The following is a 19,174-nucleotide window of genomic DNA, read 5'->3' on the forward strand; positions in this document are numbered from 1 at the left end:
CACCTCTACCTCAACGATGCTTTGGACAACAAAATTCTTAGTTTCGAGGGTGGCAAATCCCTTCCCAGGATTCCATGAACATTCTACTAAGGAACAGGGGCAAACTTCTCACATATCAATGAGTGCAGTTTAAGCTCAATGATAAGGGGCCTGCTTTTAATAGCCGAGTTCGAAAGGCGTGCCGCAGTGCGACACCTCTTTGGAAAGAAGTTTTATGTGGCATAGTACCTCATAAATTGTGCCAGCATTAGGAGGGGAAAACCACCGCTGAAATTTTTTTCTGATGGTCTCGCCAGGATTCGAACCCAGGGGTTCAGAGTCATATACGGACATTCTTACCTCTGCGCCACGGTGGCCTCCGCATTCCGACTGTGGCTACAGCAAATATCTGCCAAAAAGACCGTACATTCTTGACATTCTCAACAATGTAGCCTACGAGATTCATTACGAGGATGCAGTTTATCTCCAGGTTCGAGATAATCGGATAAAATACACACCTCTTTGGGGTCTCCCTCTTCTCAAACCCCTTCTTAACATACCATCTCCTATGTTTACATTGATTTGTGTGTTTCATAGCATATTGCTTGTCGATTGGGAGATATTTGGATGGGTTCCCGCGCAGTCCAGAGCTGGGACTATTTGTTCTATCTCTACGTTGTTGAAACCTCACAATGTCTAAAAGGGCCGACACAGTGGGATAATAACGAAAAAAACTAGTAAAATATATACCGTGTGAGAATGGGTAAAGATATCTCTTTGAAAGTTGCAATGGCTAGAGCTGAGCTCTTAGCGAGATCGTGTGCAAAACATCAGGGCACTAGGTTGTCCGGGCACCTTTTGAAATAAGAGGAAAATTGCAATTTTCTGAAAACATGGCACAGTACCTCACAAATGTTGCCAGCATTAGGAGGGGAAAATCAGCGGTGGTTTTCTGATGGCCTTGCCAGGATTCGAACCCTGGCGTTCAGCGTCATAAGCGGACATGCTAAACTCTGCGCTACAGTGGTCTTCTCAAAAGTTCCAAATTTCAAAGGGATATCTCCTTCCCTACCCGTTTTTACATGACATGTGTTTTATTAGTTTTTTCGGTTCTATCCCACTGTGCGACATGGCGTACTCCTTCAAGTGAATAAAAGTCTCACACTACTTCGTGGAGAGCCGTTTCCATCGATCTTCTCTTGAGATATATGTGTTGTGTACTGCTGAAGATATTTGGTGTCAGAAATTCTATAAAAAATTTTACCACTTACCTTTAAAGGCCCCCTTTTCAGTTCGCCCCATTATTGACCAATCAATATTTCAATTCGGCTGCCAGTTTGTAATCTTGGCAAATGATAAGCATCGATTATTCGTCCATTCGTTCTCTGTGTTAAAGCAAATGTACTCAATTAAATGCAACGAAGTTTACGGTTTCAAACACGCAATTTCAGTGTTTATTCAGCGTCACTTCTTTTTTGCAGCATGTTTTTAATTTTGAGCGCTTATCTACAGCCATTGATTCATATCTTCGAGTGTTTCGTACAAAGCCACAGAGAAGTGAAATCTCCTGAGGTTAGGTTCAGGGCGGTAGATAAGCTTTGCAGAAATAGATGGCACACGTTGATTTGAAAATCGGCAGCAAAAATCCATTCATAATTTGCTGACTTAAAAACGATGGAATAAAAAATAACAAAAAAAAACATCGATTACAAGCGAAATTTGATATAACAGGCAAACACAACAGAAGAAACAGCTACAACGGCTACAAAAAAAAAATAAAAAGAAATTAAACATTTCAACAATTAATAATGAAATTTTAAACTAGCGGCAAGCATTGACGGAAGCATGGAGAAATTATATTTGTGAAGCTGGTATCATGGCATATAGCAATCGCTGTTGTTTTCGCTAAGCAGAACAAAGTATGCAGAAAGTAGAGGTTTTGTAAAATTAAAGTGGACTATACACATAACAATATCTACTATATTGCCTATTATGGCCCAGCGCCCATGTTTTTGTTTCATGTCTAACCAATGTTGGCTTGGAACCCTCAAAATAGATCCGCTCCATTGACATTGACATGTGATTCTTAGAGAATTTATAACATGTTAAGGAAGATATTCCTTCTTCTTATGAATTCCGCATGCAACCATCACTCTTGCGCATCCAAGATTTCCTAACCGATAACTCATAATCTGTGCTCAGGTAATTAAGACTTTGACCAAGTAAAAATATTTAAATTCAATGTCTACAGATCTACCCTAACGTATGATTACAGGTGAATATATAATTACAATTTTAGTATGTTCAAGGTAGCAAGAAGGCCATTAAAATCCGGAATTAAATTTGCCGGCGCCAAATTTGAAAATGCCCACTAACATGGAACTCCGGAAACTTTGTACTGAATTCTATTATTGTTGGAGTTAGTTTCTTATAGGTGACCTGCATGCTTGCAGAATGACAAACCTAGTTTTTCTTCATTCCTCCTCTTTGCGCTCACCTCTATGTTTATCAGAAGAAAGGCTGTTATGACCGATTGGAATGCGATTAGAATATCAAAACGCTGGTGGGAGCAATAAAAATTATTTGTAACAGTAACGGTATTCGAACTAGGTAAAATTTTTCTACAATTGAGGAAGTTTGAGGCAATTCGCGGAGTGATCTAAAATCTATAAAACACCAGAACCTAAACCGCATAACTGTAATAGGCTTAAGTGAAAAATGCCATCTAAGTGAAACTAGATGCACTCAATGCAATTGAAATCGATTAAGTGAAATATCGCTGAACCAAATAAATTTTGTGCACCTAAAATTTGGTTTTTACTCCCTACACCACTACTGTGGTACAGGGTATTATAACTTAGTGAATTTGTTTGTAACACCCAGAAGGAAGAGAGATAGACCCATTGATAAGTATACCGGTCGACTCAGAATCACTTTCTGATTCGATTTAGCTATGTCTGTCTGTCTGTCAGTCTTTCTGTCTGTATGTCAGTCTGTCAGTCTGTCAGTCTGTCAGTCTGTCAGTCTGTCAGTCTGTCAGTCTGTCTGTCTTTATGTCCATATTAATTTGTGTACAAAGTACAGGTCGCAATTATTGTTTTTCGAAATATTCCCCATTAAGTTCTATACACTTTGGCATGCTTTTGAACCAATAGTCGACGCACTCTGATTGAGGTATCTCCAAAACATGCATTCTGAACGCATAAACCGCTTCTTCTGATGTCGAAAAACGTTGACCTCTCATTTTATTTTTTACGTGCGGGAATAAAAAGAAGTCATTCGGTGCCAAGTCAGGACTATACGGTGAATGACTCATCAAATCAATGTTTTGAGTGCTCAAAAATGTTGTGGTTTGAGCCGCTGTGTGAGAGCTCGCATTGTCGTGGTAAAGAGTGATCCGTCTTCGGCGGTTGGTTTTCCTGATTTCTTGGAAGACAAGTGGCAAACAAATGGTTGTGTACCACCCAGAATTGACTGTTCAGCGTGGTTCTTGTGGTGCGATTGCGACATGTCCAGTTTTTCCGAAAAAACAGGCGATCATTTGCTTGGAAGTGCTTCGTGCGCGAGCAACTTTTGTTGGATTTGGCTCACCTTGAAACACCTATAAGTCGACTGCTATTGACTTTCGGGCTCATACGCGTAAATCCACGATTCATCACCCGTCACAATGTCATAGACGTGGTTCGAAGCACCGCGATCATAATTTTTGGAGCATTTCTTTCGACCAATCGACGCGAGCCTTTTTTGAGCGATTGACAAATTGTGTGGGAGCCAACGCGAACAAATTTTTTGATGGTCAAATGTTCATACAATGTTGAATGTTTGCTGGTTCCACTAATGTCTAAGGTTGTCTTACTCCCGATAGGTCACATGACGATCTTGCAAAATGAGTTGGTGCACAGCATCAATGGTTTTTGGAACCACAACTGATTTTGGACGACCTTCACGAAATTCGTCTTGGAGTGAACTATGACTTCGGTTGAATTCACCATACCATCGATAAACACTGGTCCTCGATGGAGCTTCATCGCCAAAAAATTTAATTAAGTTAATCGATGCACGGTTGTTGAGCTAATCCACGTCGAAAGTTGTAAAGAATAATCCTACAAAAATGTTCACGATTTAATTAAATTTTTTGGGCGATATGAAATTTTTAGGTTACTGTAAACAACACAAATAGCGCTCGTGTGTCAAAACGTTCTGAGTACGTATAACCTCAAAAATGTCAAGCTTTACGATAGAGCTGTTAGTTGGTAGATTGCAACAGAAGCGTTGTCTGATCCTGAAATATAAAAGACAACCCTCGTGCAACTCTTAAAGGTTGAAAGGTTTCAGTTCAGTTAAAAATTCAGACATATTCTAATTTGGGGGATTCTGTCCCTTTGTTTACAACCAGAAATGGTTAAAAAATCCCCATAAAAAGGGTATTGGATGACCAACGATTGAAATTTCGTGAGCTAGCTGAGATCGAAGGGTGCTGTACATCGCATGCAAATGCAAATTTGCCCATCAACATTCCGTTAAGGAACAGGGGCAAACTTCTCACATATCAATGAGTGCTATCCGATACAAATTTTAAGCTCAATGATAAGGGGCCTCCTTGTTATAGCCAAGTCCGAGCGTCGTGACGTAGGAGTTTTTAATTGGCAAAGTACCTCACAAATGTCGCCAGCATTAGGAGTGGTTATCCACTCCCTATCCCGAATCCCGCCAAGATTCGAACCCAGGCGTTCAGCGTCATTGGCGGATATGCTAACTTCTCCGCTAAGGTGGGGCCAATCGCATATTAACAGAACATTTGATGATAAGAAAGCTTTGCGCAGGATGGGTACCGCTTTTGTTTTCAATACAACAAAAACAGCGCTGCACAGTGGAGTGGCACCGAAAAAAACTAGTAAAAAATATGTCATTTGAGAATGGATAGAGATAACTCTTTGAAATTCAAACTGCTTAAAGCTGAGGTGTTATTGAAATCATCTGCAAAATTTTAAGGTATTATGTGGTCCGTCTTTTGGCAGTGCCCTAAAATTGATCATCTCGTCATTTCGAAAAACTGTTTGTGCTGCCAAATAGTGCTCGAAAATCCCTCCAAAAAAATCTGCTTAAGGTATGCAACATGAGTCGTGTAAGCCCAGTACTCCGGACGTTGGTGTGGAATGTATGTAGCAGGCCTTAATAAGAAACAGGTACGCCTGATGCCCATAAAGTAAAATCTCAAGACCTATGAATATGGAAGCTATGCCATGTTAAAGACCTATAGGCCCGTACTCGACATGGCTGATGGAAAACTAAACAAAGCATCAGCATAAATTTTTCGCCAAATCGGATAAGAGCTAAGCACTTCAGGGTCAGCGGAAGTCAAATCTTAAGCTTGAAAATCTTTTCTTAGTTTAAATCGCTGATTTGCTGCATCTGACTGCATGGAAAAACTATTTCGTTATCCATATCACCTACTGGCAAATGACAACTTAAAGTAACAACATTGTTTATAGACAAGTGACAATTTTCCAAGGCCGTTATGATGACATCATGTGCAAAGAATTTGCAGGTTTTGTATGCAACACCACCTCAAAACACTGAGAGAAAAATATGAAAAAAAAATAAATTATCAAACAAGTCTGCTGAACAGAGTTGATTAGTTGAAGTTCTAGCTATACTCCTCAAAACAACATCCATTAACTTTTTCTAGATGCTATAGTTTTTTCTTCACAGAGTATTATTATGTGAGCCTCTAAGTCTGGCATGTTCCCCTTCATAATAATGCAGCAGTCAAACATGTAACCTTTCATTTTCTTTTCGATTCTTGTCTTTATCTTTCATGAGGCTTTGGGTTTTTATTTTTGAGATGATTTTAGATACCATTTAAATGGTTTCCCTAATTTGTTTAGAAACAAAATGTTCAATTCCAAGTTGCAACGATTTTGACGCTTCAACTCCTCAAAACGGTGGGCAAGAAGAAGAATTGAAGATCAAATACAAATCGAAGCATTTGCTGCATTGCATACCACACAGACTGTCAGGGATTTCACTGTTGAAACTCGTAAATCACTCAGGCAAAGCATTTGAATTAACGCTGCATTGCAATCAGCAGACCTACAGCCAACAACAACAACAACAACAATAACCCAACAAACAACATCAACACAAATGTTAACACTGGGTCCAGGAGATATGCATATCTCACTACTAAGACAATAATGGTTTAAACAAACACAAACAAAAGACTACAACAGATCGCTAGTGATCTCCATTGAGGCATATACCAGTGTATTCCACGAAAATATTACTTGGACTGATTTCGTATTGACACTAGTACGTGCAACTGCTTCGCTCACCACCATTAGCCATAACCATACATGTCCAAACAAACTCATTTCGTCAATTCATTCAAGCATTAGGCCCTCGTTCAATCGGAAAAATATGGACAATTTTGTAATGATACGCTTTAAAGGCAAACCAAATTGATTCCATTATGGTCATGCTAGTCTTTGATCGTAAACTTGGCTTGGTGGGTTGGTCCAAGAGTCTGGCCATAGTTGTTGCTTACGTGTGCCAACATGGGAAGTGCTGGTGAAAAGGGTTATTTTTAAAGAGCGCTTATTCTTCTTATGCAACTGTCAGAAGGTTGCGTTTGTTTGTATGCTACTAACAGACGAAATTTTTCACAGAATGACAGATAAATACTCGATCTCCGAATAATATTGAAGATCAAGTATCTAGGGGGCCTTCCCACCATTAGCATAATCAGCCCATTTTCTGGGGGGCTAAGCATTTTAAAATCATTCTATCGAAAACAACAACGTAAGGAGGTGCTTAGCCCACACTCCAGAGGCATATTTATTGGGTTGCCCAAAAAGTAATTGCGGATTTTTTAAAAGAAAGTAAATGCATTTTTAATAAAACTTAGAATGAACTTTAATCAAATATACTTTTTTTACACTTTTTTTCTAGAGCAAGCTAAAAGTAACAGCTGATAACTGACAGAAGAAAGAATGCAATTACAGAGTCACAAGCTGTGAAAAAGTTTGTCAACGCCGACTATATGAAAAATCCGCAATTACTTTTTGGGCAACCCAATATTTATTTTTATTTATGCTCCCCATTCAAAAACCTCAAACAAGGATAGAGTACGGATCGGTTGTTAAGATTTCGGATGAATTGTTTGGGACCAAAATTTGGGACAGGTACCTCGGAAGCCACCAGCCTCAAAATTAACCACAAACAGATAGCCACAAAATGAGACTCAAATGTATGTTTAATCGGAGTAGATTGAGAAGCTTCCGTGCCGCAGCGATTAGTGACATGGCGTTCAGAAATCAAACCGAGGTATTGCTTTATATAGGAGCTATATCAGGTTTAAGGTTTATACAGACCAAGATTGGTACAAGCGTGGGAAGCCATAACAGCATAGTACTTGCAAAATGTCAATTAGGTTAGGTTAGGTTGAATGGGTTGCCCACCCAAGGTGAATTCACTCGGAGGCCAGTTTGGTCCATTGTGGTACCCTAGAGAGAGAAAGGGAAGAGAAAGAAAATGTGAGACTTCGTATCAGAGGTTATATACGAATAATCGAAAAAAAGACAGGAGTGGAGAACCCGAGAGGGGGGTGAAGAAACCGCCCATACCTACGCAAGCACAGATCTACCTACGCCGGAGCTTGTGGCACCACTCGTCGGAACCATCCTGTTCCTTCAACATCAGGAGACATACCAGAGGTACGTTTGCAAGTTCACCCAGTTCACAGAAGAAACGGCTTTCCAGAAAGGAGAGCCTACGTCTCTGCAGACCCGGACAGGAACACAGCAAGAGCGCAATAGTCTCCTCCTCATCCTCATCATCGAGGCAAGTTCTATAGAAGTCTGCAGATTGGTACAAGTGTGGGAAGTCATAACAGCATAGTACTTACAAAATGTCAATTAGTTTAGGTTAGGTTATGTTGAATGAGTTGCCCACCAAAGGTGAGTTCGCTCGGAGGCCAGTTCGGAGGCCGAATAAAAGAAAAAAAAAAACAGGAGGAGTGGATAACCCGTGCGGGGTTTGAAGAAACCGCCCGGTTCTACGCAAGCACGGCTCTACCTACGCCGGAGCTTAAGGCACCCCCCGTCGCAACCATCCTGTTCTCTCAACAAACCTTAGGAGACATACCAGAGGACGTCTGCAAGTTCACCAAGATCACAGAAGAAACGGCTTTCCAGAAAGGAGAGCCTACGTCTCTGCAGACCCGGACAGGAACACAGCAAGTGCTGAATAGTCTCCTCCTCATTCACATCATCGGGGTAACTCCTACAGAAGTCATTGTGCGGTATCCTCATGCGCACCGCCATGCGGCTTATGGCACAGTGTCCGATTATGTCCCCTGTCAAGGTACTCATCGACCTCTTATCGAACGCCAGCACCTCCCACGTCCTCCTGCGGTCGATGACCGGCCTTAGCGCCTTCGCAGTCCGGCAACCATCTATCGAGTCCCACCTCGCCACCGACGCCGCCCTGACCATCCCATCTACTATGTTCAGTAGCTCGACAAATGGCACGTAGGCAAGGCTGATGACTAATCCGCCCGGCGCAGACCTCTCCTAGTGCACCCCTCCTAGTGCACCCCTCCTAGTGCACCCCTAATGCACTCGTCCGCCCTCTCATTCCCTGGAATCCCCTCATGCCCAGGGACCCATGTCAGCGTCACATCGTGGCCCCGGAGCCTATCCAGGAATTTCAAAATAATCCGCCACGCATCTCGACTTTACCATCCTCGACCCCAAAGCCTTGAGCGCCGCCATACCGTCCACATTAATTCTCTTGCAAATTGAAATCTACAGATGTTTAAGAAGTTAAATCGGAAGATAGGTTAACATGGCAGCTGTATCAAAATATGCCCACTTTGTAGCCAAGCTAGTGTTTTTATTTTTTCCCACCCATATCTTATATCCCTCTTGTTAGGCGACTCCTAGGAAGTGACAAAAATTTTTATATTTTTTTTCGTATTCTACTCTCAAATACCTTTCGCCTGAGTCCCATCTTGGTGTACATGCCCATTTGGTGCATAAATTTGAGGTGGGTCGACCCGCCTACTTCTAAGTACGTTTCGCTTGAATCCCATACTGTCCCGATCGGCCTACATGTCCGTTTGGGGAAAATTTCTGGGTGTGGCGGTGCCTCAGCGACTTGACCACAAATTTGGATATAAGTTTCGTATTCTACTTGCAATTAATTTTCATTTGATACGTATATTGGCCCATTCGGTAAACATGTCTGGCAAATGCAAATTTTTAGGGGAAGGCGTCCACACGGGTATTTCACCCCAAAATTTATAACAATTTTGTGTTTTTGGTTTACCATAAGGTGGCGTACAAAATTTCACCCTAATCGATGCGCCCATCTCCGAGATTCGTCGTTTTTGAAAATCCTTGGCCTGTTTTATAATCCTGACCGACCTACACTTAACAGAAGTTTTTGAGCAAAATTTCAAGCGCCCGGCTTATTCCTTAGAAAATAGGAGTGCTTTTGACAGACAATATAGACTTCCTATTTCTTTTCTCAAATTTGATTCAAGATTCTGTTTTCCTTATTAGGATTAGATTCGAACTTATTCCCCGAAGAGACATGGTGGCGTATGACTCACAATGTATGAATTAAATCACTCATACGCACTATACACCTGAATAAAAATTTGGGTAATTTAGGTAAGTAATTGCGGATTTTTTAAAAGAAAGTAAATGTATTTTTAATAAAACTTAGAATGAACTTTAATCAAATATACTTTTTTACACTTTTTTTCTAAAGCAAGCTGTTAATTTTTAACAGCTGATAACTGACAGAAGAAAGAATGCAATTACAGAGTCACAAGCTGTGAAAAAATTTGTCAACGCCGACTATATGAAAAATCCGCAATTACTTTTTGGTCAACCCAATAACTTATTTATATGCCCACTAAGTAGCCTATCTGGTGTTTTTATTTTTCCCACCCATATTTCATAACCCTCTTGTTAATGTTGAACGCCACAACTAATTGCTTTAAACATACATTTTTCCATAAAATAAACTTCACTACAGATTTGTGTTTATTGATTTAAATTTTCAATTTAATTGAAATTATTGCCAACATAAAAAATGAACTAGTTTTGCATTTAGTGCTCGCGTGTTTTTTGTTTTGGTTTTTTTTTTTTTCATTGGGTTTGTGGTATGATTTGAAATATTGTGGCAAGAAATGAAACTTATTACCAACTTGTTAAAATAAATCGTCGAGTTGTCAAAGTTTTTACAATCCGTTAAATTTCTGACATGCTCTGGGATAAGCAAGCAAGTAAGTAATCCTGGACAGACAACAAGCGACAAATGTGGTGAGCAATGATGATGGATTGAAGGGGAAATATGAAGCTGCGTGAAGGTGGTAGAAATAAACTGGAATTGAAAAATGCTTATTCCAATCATTAACAATCTTTATCTCATTTAATAAGACATTTTGTCCAAAGTGTTCTGTAGGCCTCTCAAACACTTCGCCATCTATTTTAAGAACTTTTATCCTTCTTGCTTGCTTGGAAAGCTCTGCCCCCTTTTACTTGCCATGAATCAATAGCAGACATTAAATTTAAATTTAATTTTTACGCAAAATCACTTATCCTAAATACGCTGCCTCCCTCCCTTCCGTTGTTGGGCAAAAGCAAGTCAGTCATCTAGTTCATGCAGACATGTGTACTAATCTGTGGTCATGTTGTTGGGGGGAAACTTTATTTATGCTAAAACCACACATAACTCATACAACTGTCATTGAAAACTAATTTGTTTAATTCACTTTTTTGTTGCTGTTGTTGGTTGTGTTTGGTCTGCCACAGTCTGCTCGTACATGGCTGGCAACGTTTAGTGAAAATATCATGATCATGTGAATTTCACAACAAAAACAAAAAAAAATTGTTTATAAATACCCGCTTTGCTACAAGATGTAGCAAACGTTCATTCGGCCAATTCAACCTTAGCTCAGACCACAGCGGTGAAGACTAGCAGACAGGCTATCGCAGCTTACCCATGTAGGCAAATGGAAGTCTGCACATAGAGCCACAGAACTATGTATGATGACGACAGCATCCAAAAGGAGAATGGCATGCAGAGGACATGCAGAAGACACACAATAAGCACAGCAAACCGACGGCCCGACATAGCGACTGAAAGGAGAAAACCAAAATCCCCCAATTGGCAATTGGAGTATGACTAGCACTAACAACCTGCTGCACTCTGCTACACTTTGTGTTGTACAATCAGTGTCATGGCAAATGGTTAACAACAAGAAAACTAACAGTTCCGAAAACTGACAAATAATATGCAATGTTGCCACAAAAAAAAAGAACCTTCATACAAAATCTTGCAGCACAACCAAACACATGATGTGGAGCAGCATTATACCTACCATCCATTTCTCATGGCCCATCATGGGATTTACATTTTAGTTTAATGTGGCAAAGCAAGAAATCTTTACACCCAAAGACAATACGCTGTGGCAACTGACTGATGGTGGTGAAGGTGGCTGTCCTGAGAGTGGCTGTATGAAAATATGACAAGTTAGCCATGGAATTATGGCAGTTTACAAATGAGGAGAGAAGACCCAAATAGGGGAATACAAATTTCAAGGTCCCACCTTCAAACCCCCTTTTAAAGTACATATACAACTGATCAGAACAATATGGAGCTTAAAATATATACCGGCGCTTGGTAATTGTACCCCAAGTTATAGGTCTGGCATCAGCAACCTGTTGTCTGGCTATAACCGTTTGGTACTAGGAGACTAACATAAATGTGCAGCACCTGCTAAGCCATACCATTTCGACCAATTTCAATTTTCTCGCCGGTAAAAAATTAAATTTGCGAGATTTTTGAAAATATTTTTCGACCGCAGAGCTTTCTGCTATTTCTTAAAATTAAACAAGTAAAAAGGCGTTAAGATCGGCCACCTTTCATCAAAATCCGGTGAAAATTGCATACCTTATGTCCCATAGCAGTTATATCGAAATATGTTCCGATATCATTGTTCAATTGTGTATAACAAAATATTGTGTATAATAAACCGATCTGAACCATATACGACACGGATGTCGAAAAGCCTAATATAAGTCACTGTGTCAAATTTTAGTGAAATCGGATTATAAATGCGCCTTTTATGGGGCCAAGACTTAGTATCGTGATATCGGTCTATATGGCAGCTATATCCAAATATGGACCGATTTGGGCCAAGTTTCAGAAAAATGTCGAAGAGCCTAACATGACGCACTGTCCCAAATCTCGGCGAAATCGTACAATAAATGCGCCTTTTATGGGCCCAAAACCTTAAATCGAGAGATCGGTCCATAGGGAAGCTATTATCAAATCTTCACCGATCTGGGCCAAATTGAATGAAGATGGCGATGGGCCTAACGCAACTCACTGTCACCAAATTTCTGCAAAATCGGATAATAAATGTGGCTTTTATGGGCTTAAGATCCTAAATCGAAGGATCGGTCTATATGGCAGCTATATCCATATAGACCGATCAGGACCGATCTGGGCCAAATTGACGAAGGATGTTGAAGGGCCCAACACAACTTACTGTCCCAAATTTTAGCAAAATCGGATAATAAATGTGGGCTATGGGCCTAAGACCCTAAATCGGCGGATCGGTCAATATGGAAGCTATATCCAAATCTGGACCGATCTAGGTCAAATTGAAGAAGGATAAGGAAGGAAAATTTCACTTAAATCGATGCATCCATCTCGGCGATCTGTTGTTTTTGAAAATTGTGGTTAGGGGGAGAGTCCGCCTCGCTAGCAGATATCACAAAATTGAGTCATTGGATATTGTAGAGGTCCAAGAAGTACATTCGGGAGATCGGTTTATATGGGAGCTATATCAAGTTATGGACCGATTCAGACCATACTTGGCACCTATTTTGGGTATAGTATTAGTAGTCGTCGCGAAAATTCAGCGACATCAGCTAAGAATTGTGTGCTTTAGGGGGTAAAGAAGTCATATGGATGAATCGGTTTACATGGGGGCTATAACCAAATCTGAACCGTTTTGACCCATTTGAAATCCCCAACGACCTACACCAATAAGAAGTATGTGGGCAAAATTTCAAGGAGCTTGCTGTACCCTTTCGACCGCTTTCGTAATTTCCACAGAATTTCCGAACGGAAGGACATGGCCAGATCGACTCAGAATCTCAATGTGGGTACCAAATGAAAGGTATTTGGAAATACAGTACGAATTTGATATAATTTTTGGCTTAGATACCTGGGTACCACCCCACAAACAGGTATGTTTATCGATTGACACAATGTAGATAACAAATGAAAATTTTGGTCCAAGGATTTCTTGTTGGACCGTCGCATTCCCTAAACGGGCATGCACATTAGAGTGCCGCAAAAAACAAAATCTTTGTCTTGAAACCTCCATTTTTTGCCTTTGCACCCAATAAGCGAAATACGAAATAAAGGGCGATTTTTGGGCTTATCTTTTTGCCAACATTGGTTTAAACAGCTCCCGCACGTTTCGTGTTTTGTTTCACTGTCAAACATTCTCAGTTTGGTTCATAATTTAATCACAAATTGTCTTACAAACGAACAACGCTGGCAAATTATTGAATTTTATTTACAAAACGGGAGCTCTGTTAAGAAAGCCCATAGCGCGCTTCTTTCATTTTACAACGAAGCTCATTTTTGGCTTAATGGGTACGTAAATAAGCAGAATTGGCGATATTGAAGTCAGAAGCAAGAGCTACCAATGCATCCAGAAAAAGTCACAGTGTGGTGCGGTTTATGGGTTGGTGGCATCATTGGACCGTATTTCTTCAAAGATGATGCGAATCGTAACGTAACTATGAATGGTGAGCGCTACCGTGAGATGATATCCAACTTTTTTTTGCCCAAAATACAAGAGCTTAACTTGCATGACATGTGGTTTCAACAAGACGGTACCACATGTCACACAGCATGCGTAAGAATTGACTTATTGAGAGGCGAGTTCGGTGAACATTTTATTTCATATTCGGGACCGGCCGCCTAGATCGTGCGTTTAACGCCTTCAGACTCCTTTTTGTGGGACTCTTTACAGACAAGCCCGCTTCAATTTACGCATTGGAAGACAACATTGAAGCATTTATTTGTGAGATACTGGTCGAAATGTTGGAAAGAGTATCCCAAAATTGGATTTAGCGGATGGAGCATTTGAGTCGCAGTCTCGGTCAACTGAAATATTTTTCAAACATTAAATTATATGGACGTACGGTCCATATTTTCAAAAAAAGACCTTATGCTTTTTTCAGAATTTTAAGTGTTTTTATACCCACCACCATAGGATAGAGGGTATATTCATTTAGTCATTCCGTTTGCAACACATCGACCCTACACATTTTCGACCCTACAAAGTATATATATTTCGGATCGTCGTAAAATTCTAAGACATCTCTCCGTCTGTCTGTTGTAATCACACTTCAGCCTTAAAAAATTGAGATATTGATCTGAAATTTGGCGCAGATATGTCTTTTTGATGCACGCTGGTTAAGTTCTTGAACTGGTCAAATCGGACCATATTTCGATATAGCTGCTATATAGACCGATCTGAGAATATATATATATATTATTTTTAATCCGATTTCGCTGAAATTTCAAACAGTGAATAGTTAAAGGCCTCCCAACATCCAACCCAAATATGGTTCAGATCGGACTATATTTAGATATAGCAGCCATATAGACCGATCTGCCGAAAAAGGGTCTTATGGCCATAAATGCTTTATTTTTAATCCGATTTCGCTGAAATTTTAAACAGTGAGTAGTTAAAGGCCTCCCAATATCCGACCCAAATATGGTTCAGATCGGACTTTTTTTAAATAAAGCTGCCATATAGACCGATCTGCCGATAAAGGATCTGAAGCCCATAAAAGCTTTATTTATTACCCCATTTCGATGAAATTTTAAACAGTGAGTTTCTGTAAGCCTCCGACATCCGACCCAAATATGGCTCAGATCGGACTGTATTTAAGTATAGCTGCCATAAAGACCGATCTTCCAATTTTGTGTCTTAATCCCCTGAAAATCGGATTTCTTGCCTGATTTCGTTGAAACTGTTACTTGTATATGAGTTCTCTCTATTATATCTTTGGTGGTGGGTATCCAAAGTTCGCCCCGGCCCGGAACTTAATGTCTTTTTACTCGTTTCAATTTTGCACGACGTATTGTAAAAGCTGCAATTATACGATCAGACATGTCATATGAGCTGTCACTTTCTGTATTCATTGTGTACATCAAATAGAGAATAGATAGCGCTCTAATGTGACTACATGTGTTTTCGATGAAATAGAAGCTCGGTTTAATCAAAAAAGTTGCATATTTTCTCGAAAGTTCATTTGTCATATTAAATTTTTCATACATATCACACGATGTGTATAACTTTCAGAGTTGCTTTATTAAGATGACATATAACATGTCTGACCGTGTAACAGGAGCTTCACCGATCATCATGACATTTTGTATTTCACTTATTCTGATCTTATTAAGACTAATTAGGATTAGGTGTATGCCCATATTGGCATGGAGCGGATTAATACCCGCATCCTCTTTTCAACCTAACTTATTAGAACCACAAGGAAAAAAGTGGAGGGTATGAGTTTGCAAAAAAAATTCTCTCTTATGGGACGGAACGGTCTAATATGCTTATTGCAATGCAAATCTACATATGAACAGGGGCAAACTTCTCACATATCAATGGGTTCTGCGAATTCAAGCTTAAACTTAATGATAAGGGACTTTCTTTTTAAAGCCGAGTCTGAACGGCCTGCCGCAGTGCGACAATTCTTTGGGGAGAAGTTTTTAAATGGCATAGTACTTCAGCATTATAAGGGGAAAACATTCGCTGAAAATTTTTTCTGTTGCTATCGCCTAATTTCGAACCCAGGCGTTCAGAGTCATAGGCGGACATGCTTACCTCTGCACCATGGTGGTCATTATAGTATGATAAGTATGTCTATAATCCAATTAGGGTTATATACAGCCCGAAAGTCTAACAATCTTACAATTTCAATCAGACATAGCTACATTTCCTTGACAAGGCCAAGAGGGAATATACAGCTTAGCGTTCTAAGTCTAACTTGGCCCATATATGCACATTTCTATACAAAGCGAATATGAACCAATTTCTCTATTTCGTGCTGAATATGGTTCAAAAAAATCCAATCTTCGTTATCCAACCCCTTATTTTTTGACAAGATAAGGTACATGCGGTTAGTTTTCGAAAAGTTTGGCAAGTTTAATGCCTTTTTGATTTGTTTTTTACTGACTCCTTTTTTCTCTATGAGTCATCTTTGAGTATAGTTTTGCCTAAGTCTCCTCATGCCCAGTAATATACTATTAACACTGATTTGTTTCTTCATATCATCATTTACTGCAACTCCGTTTAATAGTAGTTTTGCCAACATTCTCCTGCAGATGTGAAAAAAAAAACCTCACAAATCTTAAACAAATAAGAACTTAACAGGGAAATTTTTTACAAAAAGTTTCAAAATGAAAAATTGCTGCCACGACACACTTGATTCATATACCTAACATGCCCTCACATGAGGCAGAGGCAAACTTAATGTTCACATAATCCTGGGAATCTGTTAACACACACCATACACTTAAACAAAAGGAACACACCATAAACGCTTGAGGCTTGAGTATGTTATGGTCGAAGTTGCTCGTAGGGCAGCAAGGAGAAACTTGTGCGGTCTGGAAGAAGGTAAAAACATATGCATGCAAGCAAATATAAGACCATAAGTGTTCACACATATTCCTTCTACAATAACACAACTACAACCTAAGGTAGTACATATTGGCAAGTACTTGTCGATGTTTGGAAAATTGCTCTGCTAACTTGGTCCAAGTTTTATGGAAAGTGCTTTTGATGGCAGATTAAGAGGAGTTTGCCAACAATATTCAAGTATGTACAAATATTTTGTTGTTATGTGATTTCTATGATTTTGTTTGTCATCTGTAATTATTTAATTTTATATTTATTTGCATACTTAAACCACAACTCCATAAAACCACTTTATAATGATATGAAACCACTAAATGGTAAACACATTAAAATTTGAAAAAAATATATAAAACAGTTGCAATTACTAACTACCATGACCAGCAATTATTTGTGGTTCTTTTGGGTAGCCTCTAATCAGCATAATGGACCAACTGCATTTACCGGCACTTTCAATGACCATTTGATAGAACTGAATTGTCACATTTTACACCCATCACCATAAGAAACACCTTGCGACAGGAACTACAACAAACTGCCCCAAATATTGAAAGCTACTATGGGTCTACCAATAAAATATCTAAAATTCATCACAACTCATATTTTTATACCCTCCACCTTAGGATGGGGGTATACTAATTTCATCATTTCGTTTTTAACACTTCGAAATATGAGTCTAAGACCCCATAAAGTATATATATTCTTGATCGTCAAGACATTTTAAGTCGATCTAGCCATGTTCGTCCATCTGCCCGACCGTCCGTCTGTTTGTCGAAAGCAATCTTACTTTCAAAGAAGTAAAGCAACCCGCTTGAAATTTTGCAAAAATGCAAATTTTGTCCATGAACGTTCCACTAAGGAATAGGGGCAAGCTTCTCACCTATCAATGAGTGCAGTCCGTTTCAAATTTAAGCTCAATGATAAGGGGCCTCCTTTTTATAGCCGATTCCGAAAGGCGTGCCACAGTGCGACACCTCTTCTGGAGAGAAGTTTTACATGGCATATCACCTCACAAATGTTGCAAGCATTAGGAGGGGAAAGCCACCGCTTACAATTTTTTCTGATGGTCTCGCCAGGATTCGAACCCAGGCGTTCAGCGTCATAGGCGGAAATGATAACCTCTGCGCTACGGTGGCTTGGCTTAAAATTGAAATTTTGCACAAATACTTGTTCTTAGTGTAGGTCGGTTAGGATTGTAAATGGACCAAATCGGTACATGTTTTGATATAGGTTAGGTTAGGTTGAAAAGAGGGTGCAGATACTAATCCACCCCACGCCAGTACAGACATACACCTAAGCCAGTAATCTGCTTGTTGTGCGCTCTAAAAACTACAAATTAGCCTCTAAATAGCGTGCTTAGTTCGGCCGGGCCGAATCTTATATACCCTCCTCCATAGATCGCATTTGTCGAGTTCTTTTCACGCATCACCTTCTTAGGTAAAAAAAGGATATAAGAAAATATTTGCTCTGCTTTTGGACCACAATTAAATTATATGTTGGAGACCTGTGTAAAATGTCAGCCAATTCGAATAAGAATTGCGCCCTTTGGGAGCTCACGAAGTAAAATAGAGAGATCGATTTATATGGGAGCTGTATCGGGCTATAGACCGATTCAGACCATAATAGATACGTATGTTGATGGTCATGAGAGGATCCGTCGTACAAAATTTCAGGCAAATCGGATAATAATAGCGACCTCTAGAGGCTCAAGAAGTCAAGATCCCAGATCGGTTTATATGGCAGCTATATCAGGTTATGAACCGATTCGAACTTTGTTTGACACAGTTGTTTAAAGTAAGAATAAAATACATCTTGCAAAATTTCAGCCAAATCGGATAAGAATTGCGCCCTCTAGAGGCTCAAGAAGTCAAGACCCAAGATCGGTTTATATGGCAGCTATATCAGGTTATGAACCGATTTGAACCATACTTGACACAGTTGTTGGGTATCATAACAAAACACGTCGTGCATATTTTCATTCCCATCGGATAAGAATTGCACAATCTAGAAGCTCAAGTAGTCAAGACCCAAGATTGGTTTATATGGCAGCTATATCAGGTTATGGACCGATTTGAACCATACTTCGCACAGTTATTGGATATCATAACAACACACGTCGTGCAAAATTTCATTTTAATCGGATAAGAATTGCACACTCTAGAGGCTCAGGAAGTCAAAACTCAAGATAGGTTTATATGGCAGTTATATCAAAACATGGACCGATATGGCCCATTCACAATACCAACCGACCTACACTAATAAGAAGTATTTGTGCAAAATTTCAAGCGGCTAGCTTTACAGACGGACGGACAGACGGACGGACGGACAGATGGACGGACAGACGGACGGACAGACGGACGGACAGACGGACGGACGGACAGACGGACGGACATGGCTAGATCGACATAAAAAGTCGCGACGATCAAGAATATATATACATAATGG

At 39.8% G+C, this 19,174-nt stretch overlaps 1 protein-coding gene across 2 annotated transcripts in view; it reads right to left on the reverse strand.

The window, feature by feature from the left end:
• Window positions 1-1,550: 1,550 nt before the first annotated feature.
• The window catches only part of LOC106094352 (DNA polymerase zeta subunit 2), a 142,886-nt gene continuing 125,262 nt past the window's right edge, over window positions 1,551-19,174 (reverse strand). The window contains exon 6 of one of the 2 annotated variants that reach the window (XR_009397291.1): window positions 1,551-1,643. The gene's annotated coding sequence lies outside the window, so the exon portion shown is untranslated. The remainder of the gene's footprint in view (window positions 1,644-19,174) is intronic. The other variant, XM_013261597.2, reaches the window with a different exon arrangement.

The sequence above is a fragment of the Stomoxys calcitrans genome, chromosome 2 (genome assembly GCF_963082655.1).
Source record: "Stomoxys calcitrans chromosome 2, idStoCalc2.1, whole genome shotgun sequence".
In the NCBI taxonomy this organism is placed as follows: domain Eukaryota; kingdom Metazoa; phylum Arthropoda; class Insecta; order Diptera; family Muscidae; genus Stomoxys; species Stomoxys calcitrans.